This window comes from Mustelus asterias, chromosome 27, assembly GCF_964213995.1.
Source record: "Mustelus asterias chromosome 27, sMusAst1.hap1.1, whole genome shotgun sequence".
NCBI classification, from domain to species: Eukaryota; Metazoa; Chordata; class Chondrichthyes; order Carcharhiniformes; family Triakidae; genus Mustelus; species Mustelus asterias.
Genome location: NC_135827.1, coordinates 40,990,657 through 41,003,288, shown reverse-complemented (window position 1 = coordinate 41,003,288; position 12,632 = coordinate 40,990,657).

Here is a 12,632-nt window from a genome sequence, read left to right as displayed (position 1 = left end):
AGGGAAGTCCATTGTCAACTTATCGGACTACACACTTCAGCCAGATGAAATCGAAGTTCTCAGCCGAGGGCTCAACTTTTGCCCCACCACCAAAATAGACCCCATCAGTCTCGCAGCAGACACAGAGGAATTCATCAGGCGAAAGCCGGCATCTCCACATCATGGGGGTTAGAATCAGGAGTGAACTTGCAGCTGGAATAGAAAATTCCGGACATTGTTGGACTGTCACGATTAAGCTTACAGCAACAGAGGGGGTTTTACTCGGTAATTACCCAGTGTTGTAACTTTTACAAATATATATATTCATTCATGGGACGTGGGCATCACTGGCTGGCCAGCATTCATCGCCCATCTCTTGAGAAGGTGGTGGTGAGCTGTCTTCTTGAACCCGCCGCAGTCCCTGTGCTGTAGGTACAACCACAGTGCTGTTAGAGAGGAAGTTCCAGGATTTTGACCCAGCGACAGTGAAGGAACGGTGATAGATTTCCAAGTCAGAATGGTGTGTGACTTGGAGAGGAACTTGGTGGTATTCCCATACACCTGCTGCCCTTGTTCTTTGAGGTGGTAGAGGTCATGGGTTTGGAAGGCGCTGTCAGAGAATCATAGGATCCTTACAGTGCAGAGAGAGGCCATTCAGCCCATTGAGCCTGCACCAACAACGATCCCACCCAGCCTATCCCCGTAACCCCATGTATTTACCCTGCTATTCCTGACAATATGGGAGAATTTATCATGGCCAATGCCCCTAACCTGCACATCTTTGGACAGTGGGAGGAAACCAGAGCACCCGGAGGAAACCCACGCAGACACGGGGAGAACGTGCAGATGCCACACTGTGACCCAATATCGGAATCGAACCCGGGTCCCTGGCACTGTGAGGCAGCAGTGCGAACCGCTGTCGAAGTAGTGTTTGTTACTGTCCTGGGAGTACACAGCAGTGATAGTGTAGAGGGAGCTTTACTCTGTACCGTACCCATTGGGGACACTCGGTGCTGACACTAATGCTGCCAGGTGTACTCTGTGTACTATGCGCCTTGCTGTGTACACAATTCTCCCCAAGTGTACACTAAAGGCTGTGGATCTCAGCTCGATATCCTGTGTCGGGGGGATTCACATCCCGAGTGTGAGAGCTGAAAGCTTGGGGTTACTCACAACCTGCAGGGGCAGATCACTCGACAAGCTTGTTGCCCCCTGGTACTGTGACCCTTTGCCCTTTGACCCTGAACCAGGGGTCGGTTGATCACTGAACACATTTCAGCTGAACAAATGGGAAAGTGAAGTTGAGCAGAGAGTGTGCGACAGCAAATAAATCGGTGGAAGATTCCGGAATAACCATGACTACAGATTGACATCATTCTCATTGGCCGAGGAAATTGGGGATGGCGGAAATGGACGAATGAAAATGGAGACGAAAATAATTTTTTGCAGCGAGTTATTGATCTGGGAAATTCTGCTGGAAAGGCCGATGGAAACCGGTTCGATAAGAACAACATCCACTAACCCCGCCCAGCCACACCCCCTCCCCAACAAACACCCCCCCTCCACCAACACCCCCCACCCAGCCACACCCCCTCCCCCACCCAGCCACACCCCCTCCCCAACAAACACCCCCATCCAGCCACACCCCCTCCCCAACAAACACCCCCATCCAGCCACACCCCCTCCCCAACAAACACCCCCCCACCAACACCCCCCGCCCAGCCACACCCCCTCCCCAACAAACACCCCCCACCAACACCCCCACCCAACCACACCCCCTCCCCCACTCAGCCACACCCCCTCCCCAACAAACACCCCTCCCACAATCACCCCCCACCCAGCCACACCCCCTCCCCAACAAACACCCCTCCCACAATCACCCCCCACCCAGCCACACCCTCTGCCCAACAAACACCCCCCCCACCAACACCCCCCACCCAGCCCAACCCCTCCCCAACAAACACCCCTCCCACAATCACCCCCCACCCAGCCACACCCTCTCCCCAACAACACCCCCCACCAACACCCCCACCCAGCCCAACCCCTCCCCAACAAACACCCCCCACCCACCAACAACCCCCACCCAGCCACACCGCCTCCCCAACAAACACCCCCCACCAATACCCCCACCCAGCCACACCCCCTCCCCCACCCAGCCACACCCCCTACCCCACCCAGCCACACCCCCTCCCCAACAAACACCCCCCCACCAACACCCCCCACCCAGCCACACCCCCTCCCCAACAAACACCCCCCACCAACACCCCCACCCAACCACACCCCCTCCCCCACTCAGCCACACCCCCTCCCCAACAAACACCCCTCCCACAATCACCCCCCACCCAGCCACACCCTCTGCCCAACAAACACCCCCCCCACCAACACCCCCCACCCAGCCCAACCCCTCCCCAACAAACACCCCCCACCAACACCCCCACCCAGCCCAACCCCTCCCCAACAAATACCCCCCACCAACACCCCCCACCCAGCCACACCCTCTCCCCAATAACACCCTCCACCAACACCCCCACCCAGCCCAACCCCTCCCCAACAAACACCCCCCACCAACACCCCCCACCCAGCCCAACCCCTCCCCAACAAACACACCCCACCAACACCCCCACCCAGCCCAACCCCTCCCCAACAAACATCCCCACCAACACCCCCCACCCAGCCACACCCTCTCCCCAACAACACCCCCCACCAACACCCCCACCCAGCCACACCCTCTCCCCAACAAACACCCCCCACCCACCAACAACCCCCACCCAGCCACACCGCCTCCCCAACAAACACCCCCCACCAACACCCCCACCCAACCACACCCCCTCCCCAACAAACACCTCCCAACACCCCCCACCCAGCCACACCCCCTCCCCAACAAACACCCCCCACCAACACCCCCACCCAACCACACCCCCTCCCCAACAAACACCTCCCAACACTCCCCACCCAGCCACACCCCCTCCCCCACCCAGCCACACCCCCTCCCCCACCCAGCCACACCCTCTTCCCCACCCAGCCACACCCCCTACCCCACCCAGCCACACCCTCTCCCCTCACCGGCCACACCTCCTCTTCCACCCAGACAAACCCCCTCCCGCACACAGCCACACCCCCCCTCCCCAATCGGTCACACCCCCTCCCCCACCCGGCCACAACCTCTCCCCCACCCAGCCACACCCCTTCCCTCTCACCAGCCACTCCCCCACCCTGACAAACACCCACCCACCAACACCCCCCCCCACCCCACCAACATCCCCCACCCTGCCAATATCCCCCCATCCACACACCCCCTCCCCCTCACCACCCCGACAAACACCCCCCCGCCCCCCCACCCCTTCTCCCCCCCTCCTCCCTCCCCTCCCCCCACCGCTCCGCCCAATCCCTCTCCCCAGCCTGACTGCGTTGGGTCTTTTCTGGAGATCTCAGGCTATCTGCAGTGGTTGGGTTGAGTCGAGGCTGTCTCGAGCCGCAGTGTCAGTGGGATTTATCGCTAACACCAACCGGCCGGATTGTGACTCCCTCCATCATTGGCCGTCTCTTCCCTTTCACTGGGAGCGATTGAGACCCGAACAACAACTCCACTGATTGCAAATCTGCTGCTTCATCGGTGACCAAAATGTCTGAACCAGACGTACAAATCATCAAAGCCGGCAGCAAGTGGTCATTTGTAACAGGACAGAAATATTCTCTCAGCTTCGTTCCCCTCCGCTCTGCAATATGAACAAAGTGGGACTGTGTTGTGCGCTGGAGACCCCAAGGCTGAGGTTCGGCCCACCGGACAAATCCTCACCATTCACTCTCCAACATTGGGCCCGATTCTCCCAAAAAAGTGCTGAATTGGTGAGAAAAATGGTGTAATTCACGATTGCTTTTTCAGTGGGAGTTCAGACAAGAATCTCCCACATTCTGTGCAACGCAGAGGTCACGATCGGGAATATCAAAGAACAAAGAACAAAGAAAATTACAGCACAGGAACAGGCCCTTCGGCCCTCCAACCCCGCACCGACCGTGCTGCCCGACTTGACTAAAACCCCCTCCCCTTCCGGGGACCATACCCCTCTATTCCCATCCTATTCATGTACTTGTCAAGATGCCCCTTAAAACTCACTACTGTATCCGCTTCCACTACCTCCCCCGGCAACGAGTTCCAGGCACCCACTGCTGTCTGTGCAGAAAACCTGCCTCGTACATCTCCTTTAAACCTTGCCCCGCGCACTTTAAACCTGTGCCCCCCAGTAATTGACTCTTCCACCCTGGGAAAAAGCTTCTGACTATCCAAAAAAGCTCGGGGAGGGCGGGGCCTGTTCACTCAGAGTCTGACAGTTCCGAAGCCTCATGCGCAGTGGCCCCACACTGTCAGCCTGCAGCTCGCTGGCTGGCCCGGGACCCTCACACTGGTGCCCCTCCAACACCCCCCACGGCCCGATCGTAGTCCCCACAACCATTCCTGGGCCCAGCCCTGACCCTTGTCCCCATCCCAAAGCATCATAATCTCCAGCCCCCCCCAGCAGTGACAATCCCCCCCCCACCCCCCTCCGGCAGACTCCTCCCCGCTGATCCCTGCCCCCCTGGGGAACCAGCCCCCCCCCCCGCCCCCCCCCCCCCACCCCCTCCAGCCCGCTCCAATCACTGACCTCTCTCCAACTTTGACTGATCCGAACTGCAAAGTGGGAGCGGGACCCCCCACCCCTAGGTCCCGCCCACAATAGGCTCCACCCCCTGGCATTGGTCCTAGCCCGCCCCAGCTGGCCCCGCCCACTTGACACTGCCCGATGTCTGGTGGGCAGTGGGAAGGTGCCCCTTGGGCAGTGCCATGGGGCACAGACTGGCATTGCCAGGGTGCCCATGCCCAGGTGGCACCATGCCCCCTGCTGCCTGAACCCAATTGTCCCCCCTTCACTCCAGTGGGGTCTCCCGCTAGCTCCCCGAACATGGGGAGCTACTCTGGACCCCACCGGAGTGAAGCACTCCTGCCGGGGTGGGAGACACTATCGGGCCTGGAGGATTCCGTGCTAGGCTCGATAATGACATTTAAATAAGATATAAAACAGATTTAAATTACTTACCTGGTCTTCCTGCCGGTTTCCAGCGCGGTCCCGACTGCGCCTGCCTTCCGGCTGCGGGAGACATCGGGAACGCATGCACGAATCCCGCGAAATGTGCATCTCCCAACCCCGTGCGCCAAAAAACGTGTGCGTCGGGATGGGGGAATCGGGCCCCTTGAGGGTGATGGAGTGATGGAGAGGGCTGGCTGAAAGTGTCTGCCACTGCTCCCTAAAACTCACTCTCATTGGCTGCTGTTTGCTCCACCCTGGGAGACACTTTGCAGTGGGACAACATTCCCGCCTCGGCCTGAGGGAGGGAGGGTGATGGATTTGACATCGTTCCTTGGCCGGGAGACACATTCGTCTTGTCTGGGTTGTCTTGAGGATCTATATGGTCTGAGGGAGCTTCACGTCCAATTGAAGGAAGTCTGGAGCTGAACTGGAAGTTAAAAAGCTGCAGTTACATTTATATAAACCCCTTTAAAGTAGGAAGATGTCCCCGGGAATGGAATCAGAGAATCATAGAATCCCTACAGAACACAAGGAGGCCATTTGGCCCATCAAATCTGTACTGACCATAGTCCCACCCAGGCCCTATTCCCATAACCCTCATTTACTTTGCTAGTCCCCCTGACACTAGGGTCAACTTAGCATGGCTAATCCACCTAACCCGGACATCTTTTGACTGTGGGAGGAAACCGGAGCACCCGGAGGAAACCCACGCAGACACGGGGAGAATGTGCAAACTCTGCATTAACCCAAGGCCGGAATTGGACCCGGGTCCCTGGCGCTGTGAGGCAGCAGTGAACCCGGGTCCCTGGCGCTGTGAGGCAGCAGTGAACCCGGGTCCCTGGCGCTGTGAGGCAGCAGTGAACCCGGGTCCCTGGCGCTGTGAGGCAGCAGTGAACCCGGGTCCCTGGCGCTGTGAGGCAGCAGTGAACCCGGGTCCCTGGCGCTGTGAGGCAGCAGTGAACCCGGGTCCCTGGCGCTGTGAGGCAGCAGTGAACCCGGGTCCCTGGCGCTGTGAGGCAGCAGTGAACCCGGGTCCCTGGCGCTGTGAGGCAGCAGTGAACCCGGGTCCCTGGCGCTGAGAGGCAGCAGTGAACCCGGGTCCCTGGCGCTGAGAGGCAGCGGTGCTAACCACTGTGCCGTAATCAATGATGCTAATCTCCAAAGTAATATCCAATATCATCCGGACTCCAACAGTGAGGATCCATTTTAACAAAACATTCACATTTCTATCGGTTTTTCACTAAACTGGGACAACCCAAAGTCCTCCACAGCCAATGAAATACTGTTGAAATGTCGGAAACCTGGAGGCCAATTAATGCACAGCAAGATCTCACAGACAGCAATGAGTTGCTGAGTGGATGATCTCATTTGGATGATGTTGCTGAGGGATTAATCTTCCCACCGGCGCGATAGATCCCCCCCCCAACCCGCTCGGAGGGCTGGGGGTTACTGAGAATCGAGCAGGTAATGTTTCTGCCAGTCTGGGTAACTGCTGACTTTGCAAAAAAAAATCCCATCCAGTCTGAGATCAGGGGCAGCGAGACCCAACCCAGGTCATTTGGGGAGAATTTATTCGTAGATTTTGGAATTCCTTTGCTTTCTATAAATTTCGTTGACCCAAAAAGCATTAAACACGAAGATTGAATGAAAATTCCTTTGGAAAGGCATTGTCTCCAGAGTATTAAATGATCAATAAAAGCGTTGTGTTCCAGCAGCTGCAGAACTCTGCGGATGGCTCGGAACTATTACAGCAATGTAATAAATGTCAGCCTTTGTGAATAATTGTCCTTAAATGTATAAAAATATTATTTCTCTGTGATCTGCAGCCCAAATGATATGACTTTCCATTTCGAATAGGGCTGAGTTATTTTTATTACACTGACTTTGCAAACGGAACCCGTCACTCGAATCATTGCTACATCACACTGCGTGTATATCAGTGCTTGTGGTCTAATACCTGATAGCTCATCCCCCTCTCTCATCTCCCACCATCAACCTCTCTCTTCATCACACCCTTTGTTCTCTTATTCATACATCAGAGTGAAGACTCTATTCAATATTCCATCTTACACACTCTCCGTCCCCTCTTTCTCTCCGTTTCATCTCTCAACTGAATGGAAGACACTGTACCATCTCCATCCGCACCTTACTCTATCTTTGATCTGTGAATGTCTTTGGCTGCCTTCTTTTTTCCAGCTTTTAACATTCAAGTAGGTGTCAGCTGCTCAGTATGTCTCAGTTTACACCAGCTTCACTCCTACTCAGTTCATCCTTGGTGTGTCGGGCTGGTGAGTCCTCAGCCCTTTATTCTGTTTGCTGACTTAAAAATTCGGGAACAATCTGGCACTCAAGGGGCGGCACAGTGGTTAGCACTGCTGCCTCACAGCGCCAGGGACCCGGGTTCAATTCTGTGCCTGGGTCACTGTCTGTGTGGAGTTTGCACGTTCTCCCTGTGTCTGCGTGGGTTTCCTCCGGGTGCTCCGGTTTCCTCCCACAGTCCAAAGATGTGCGGGTTAGGTTGATTGGCCATGCTAAATTGCCCTTTAGTGTCCTGAGATGCATAGATTAGCGGGATTAGTAGGGTAAATATGGGGATAGGGGTTGGGTGAGATTGTTGTCGGTGCAGACTTGATGGGCCGAATGGCCTCCTTCTGCAGTGTAGGGATTCTATGAAAAGGTAACTAAACAGACAGACATGGAGACGGACAGAGACTCACACACAGGCAGACAGTCAGACAGACAGGCATACACAGATAGACAGAAAGACAGACAGATACATGCAGAATGACAAACAGGCAGACACACACACACAGACAGATGGACAGGCATAGGCAGACACTCAAACATGCAGACACAAACGGACGTGCAGACAGACAAGTATTTATACAGACAAATACACAGTCAAACTTGCAGATAACCAGAGGCACAGGCAGACACATGTAGACAGACACACAGTTATCAGGCACATAAACCAGCAGACACTCCGGTAACCAGTTAAGTGGTTGCAATGAGAATCTTTCTCTGTTAATGTGCGTATGGTTAACACATCACAAACTGAGCAGCGACTGCTGAATTGGACGTTAGTTTTGGACAGTTGGGGTTACCAGGAATTCTGATAGCCTAGCGTCCAAACAGAAAGTCCAGAGAGTAGCAATAAAGGAGTCGCAGAGGGAGAGGATGGGTTTGTGTTTTGGGTGTAGCTGAACTTTCCTCATTTCCCTTTTATCTCTTTTCCACAGTGGTTTCAGGGAGCCGAACCAGGTAGCAATAACCTCTTGAACTCTCTGACTCCCCCCTCACACACTCACTATCCCTCCTATCCCTGCAGATTCCCTGCGAATCGCCACAAAGAATTTTAAAATATTCATCAAAAGACCAAAGGATGGACTGAATGACCGGACACCTCAGCATGGGAGAGAGAGCCTCGCTGTCCTGGTGTCGTGGTGTTCAGTTCACAGCTAAACCTCTCCCTGCTCCTTCTAAACGCTCCTTAAAACCAACAAACCGACATTGGGTTACCCACCCTCATATCTGCCATGACCCAGTGTCGAATTTTAATCACAAAATACTCGCGTGAAACACCTCTGAATACTTTCCTTTATTAAAAGTGTTATATAAATTCCAATTGTTGTTATTGGAACTTTAATCTAATTTTCCAAACTCCTTTTCCTGTTTTTATTCTTTGTTTGTCTAACCTCCTCCTGGGTTTTATGTTTGACGTTAGCGTGGGGAAAAATATTCTCGGCACATTTAGCAGAATGTCTGCTGCTTGCTCCACCAGCATCACAAGTGTAACTCTTCATCCTTCCAGCCTTCTGAGGATTTGATTGTTTTAAACAAAGCCAGCAGAGGTTAAAGAGCAACAGGTTGTAATCATTAAACATGGTTAATTCATCTAAAAAACAAGGCAGGAGATCAGATTAAAGTAAAGAGGACAGAGATACAGAACATTGGGAGTTAATAGGTGCAGCAGGCAATAAAAAAGGCAAATTTGAGTACAGAAGCAGGGAGGTGTTGTTGCAATTATGATGCGGAGGTGCCGGCGTTGGACTGGGGTAAACACAGTGAGAAGTCTCACAACACCAGGTTAAAGTCCAATTGTTGCAATTATACAGGGCCTTGGTGAGGTTTTGATCTCCTTTTCTGAGGAAGGATGTTCTTGCTATAGGAGAAGGTTTACCAGACTGAATATTGGGATGGCAGGACTGACATACGAGGAGAGATTGAGCCAGTTAGGATTGTATTCACTGGAGTTCAGAAGAATGAGGGGGGCGGGGGGAGGGTGGGATCTCATAGAAACCTGTAAAATTCTAACAGGGCTAGACAGGGTAGGTGCAGGGAGGATGTTCCCGATGATGGGGGAGTCCAGAACCAGGGGTCACAGTCTGAGGATACCGGGTAGACCATTTGGGACAAAGATGAGTGTGGTGAATCATAGTTGGTTACCACTATGGGTGCTGAGCCATGGATGGTCAGCACTATGGGTGTTTGTAGATATGTTACTGTAGTTACTGTTGGGGTTAGGGTTGGGCTGTTCTACCTGTTGATATTGTTCTGTGGTACACTCCAGTTGGCTCCGCCTACCAGGAGAAGTATAAAGGTCACTGCACTGCCTGGTGACCCTTTAGTCTGGGATTGTATTGTATATAGTGTGCTCCATTCTTGTCAGTAATAAAAGCCTTTATTTCCCAGGTACAATCTAGCCTCCCGAGTGATTTAATCGCGCATCAATTTTATTACTGACAAAATTTTGAAAAAACCATGGAGCAAATGTTGAAACCCGATCGGCTTACTTTAGATCCACGTGCGGCAGGAGCGTCGAACACTTTCGACCATTGGTTAAAGTGTTTTCAAGACTACATCGATGCCTCAACAGCCATTCAAAACGACGCCGATAGACTGCGGGTCCTCCACGCGAGGGTAAGCGACACCGCATTCTTATCAATCCGCGATGCCCAAGACTACAAAGGGGCCATCGAACTACTTAAGAAACGGTACAACAAACTGCCAAACGAGATCCATGCTCGACACCTTCTAGCCACTCGACGGCGGCAGCCCGGCGAAACGACAGAACAGTACCTGTGTGAACTTCAGCAGCTAGCCAGAGCCTGCAACTGCAAGTCAGTGTCGGCGGCCCAGTATACGAACGACTTGATCCGCGATGCGTTCGTGACGGGAATCGGCTCGTCGTACATTCGCCTTCGGCTGCTAGAGCAAGGTAATCTAGACCTCGCTAAGACAGTAGAATTGGCCGACGCTATGGAAACGGCCTCCAGAAGTCTAGAAACGTACCCCACCGACCACGTGGGAACATCGTGGCAAGTACAGCCACCGACTCTACTTTATTCAGCGGCTCCGAAAAACTGCGCGATTGTGCTTCCAACCTCGGACCTGACGACGGCGGCAGCTCCAGGAGGCCCGCGGTGTTACTTCTGTGGATCGGCGAAACACCCTCGGCAGCGATGTCCAGCTAGAATGGTATTGTGCTCCGCGTGTGGAAAGAAAGGGCATTATGCCAAAGTCTGCAGGACCAAACCACTCTCCAAACATAGCAGCGTGGCGTGTGATTCTCCAGAGCCTGTCTCCTTGTCTCCAGCGTCTTCGAGGTCTTCCACCATGTGCGATTCCAGAGCGCCGCCATTCCTGACGACGGAGACGCAAGACACGTGCGACCTGCAGGGGCCGCCACTTTTAGCGCCACCGACCACGTGCGATCCATGGGCGCAGCCATTTTGGTCGGCACCGACCGCGGACGACCAGCAGGGGTCATCATCATCAACCATTTCAGCTGCCTGCAGTGGCACCCAAGACCCAACGGTAGCGTCAATCATCCTGGACCAGGCCAAGCCTCACAGACTCGACAAGTCCATGATGGGCATAGAGGTAAATGGACGCCAAATTCATTGTTTGTTTGACAGCGGGAGCACGGAGAGCTTCATTCACCCTGACACCGTGAAACGGTGCGGTCTCCGAGTACGGACTGTCAGACAGACAATTTCGATGGCGTCGAGGTCCCGGTCTGTTACCGTGCTAGGGAGCTGCGTGGTCAACCTGACAGTGCGGGGCACAGTTTACGAGAACTTCAGGCTCCTTGTGTTACCGCACCTTTGCGCTCCGATGCTCCTGGGACTAGACTTTATGGTCCACCTGAGGAGTGTATCCCTGCAGTACGATGGGCCACTCCTTCCACTTTCAGTGGGAGCACAGCAGCCTCCAAATTGCCCAGCACGCTCCACGTGTAGCCTCTTGACACTCAGAATCACCCCACCATCTTTATTCGAGAATCTCGTGCCAGGCTGCAAGCCCATCGCAACTAAGAGCAGGCGTTACAGCGCTGAGGATCGGATCTTTATTCGATCTGAAGTTCAGCGGCTCCTCAGGGAAGGGATCATCCAACCTAGCTCTAGTCCATGGAGAGCGCAAGTAGTGGTGGTTAAAACTGGAAACAAACCCCGGATGGTCATAGACTATAGTCAGACCATTAATAGATATACGCAGCTGGATGCGTATCCTCTCCCGCGCATATCTGACATGGTCAACCAGATTGCGCAGTACCGGGTGTTCTCCACCATTGACTTGAAGTCAGCTTACCACCAGCTCCCCATTCGCCCAGAGGACCGAAAATACACGACCTTTGAGGCGGATGGTCGTCTTTATCACTTTTTAAGGGTTCCCTTTGGCATCACGAATGGGGTCTCGGTCTTCCAGCGTGCAATGGACCGAATGGTGGACCAGAACGGGCTGCGGGCTACCTTCCCGTACCTGGATAATGTCACTATCTGCGGCCATGACCAGCAGGACCACGATGCCAACCTCCTTAGATTTTTACGCACTGCGTCTCGCCTGAATCTGACCTACAACAGGGAGAAGTGCGTATTTCGCAAGCGCCGCCTAGCAATTCTCGGATACGTGGTGGAAAACAGGGTCCTTGGCCCTGATCCAGACCGTATGCGTCCCCTCCTGGAACTTCCCCTGCCCACTAGCATCAAAGCACTGAGAAGATGCTTAGGCTTCTTCTCATACTATGCACAGTGGGTTCCTAATTATGCGGACAAAGCCCGTCCGCTCATCAAGTCTACCTCCTTTCCCCTAGCAACAGAGGCTCGCTTAGCCTTTGAAGGGATAAAAGCCGACATCGCGAAAGCCACGATGCACGCCGTTGATGAGTCCATCCCCTTTCAGGTGGAGAGTGATGCATCTGATTTCGCCCTGGCCGCCACACTTAACCAGGCGGGCAGGCCCGTCGCCTTTTTCTCTCGCACCCTCCAAGGCCCCGAAATTCGGCACTGTGCGGTGGAAAAAGAGGCTCAGGCCATTGTGGAGGCTGTTCGGTATTGGTGCCATTACTTGGCGGGAAAATGATTCACCCTGCTCACGGACCAGCGGTCCGTGGCGTTCATGTTCAACAACACGTTACGGGGTAAGATCAAAAATGATAAAATCTTGAGGTGGAGAATCAAACTCTCCACCTACAATTATGATATCATGTACCGTCCAGGGAAGCTCAATGAGCCCTCAGATGCCCTGTCGCGTGGAACATGTGCAAGTGTGCAGGAGAATCGATTACAGGCCCTCCACAATGATCTCTGC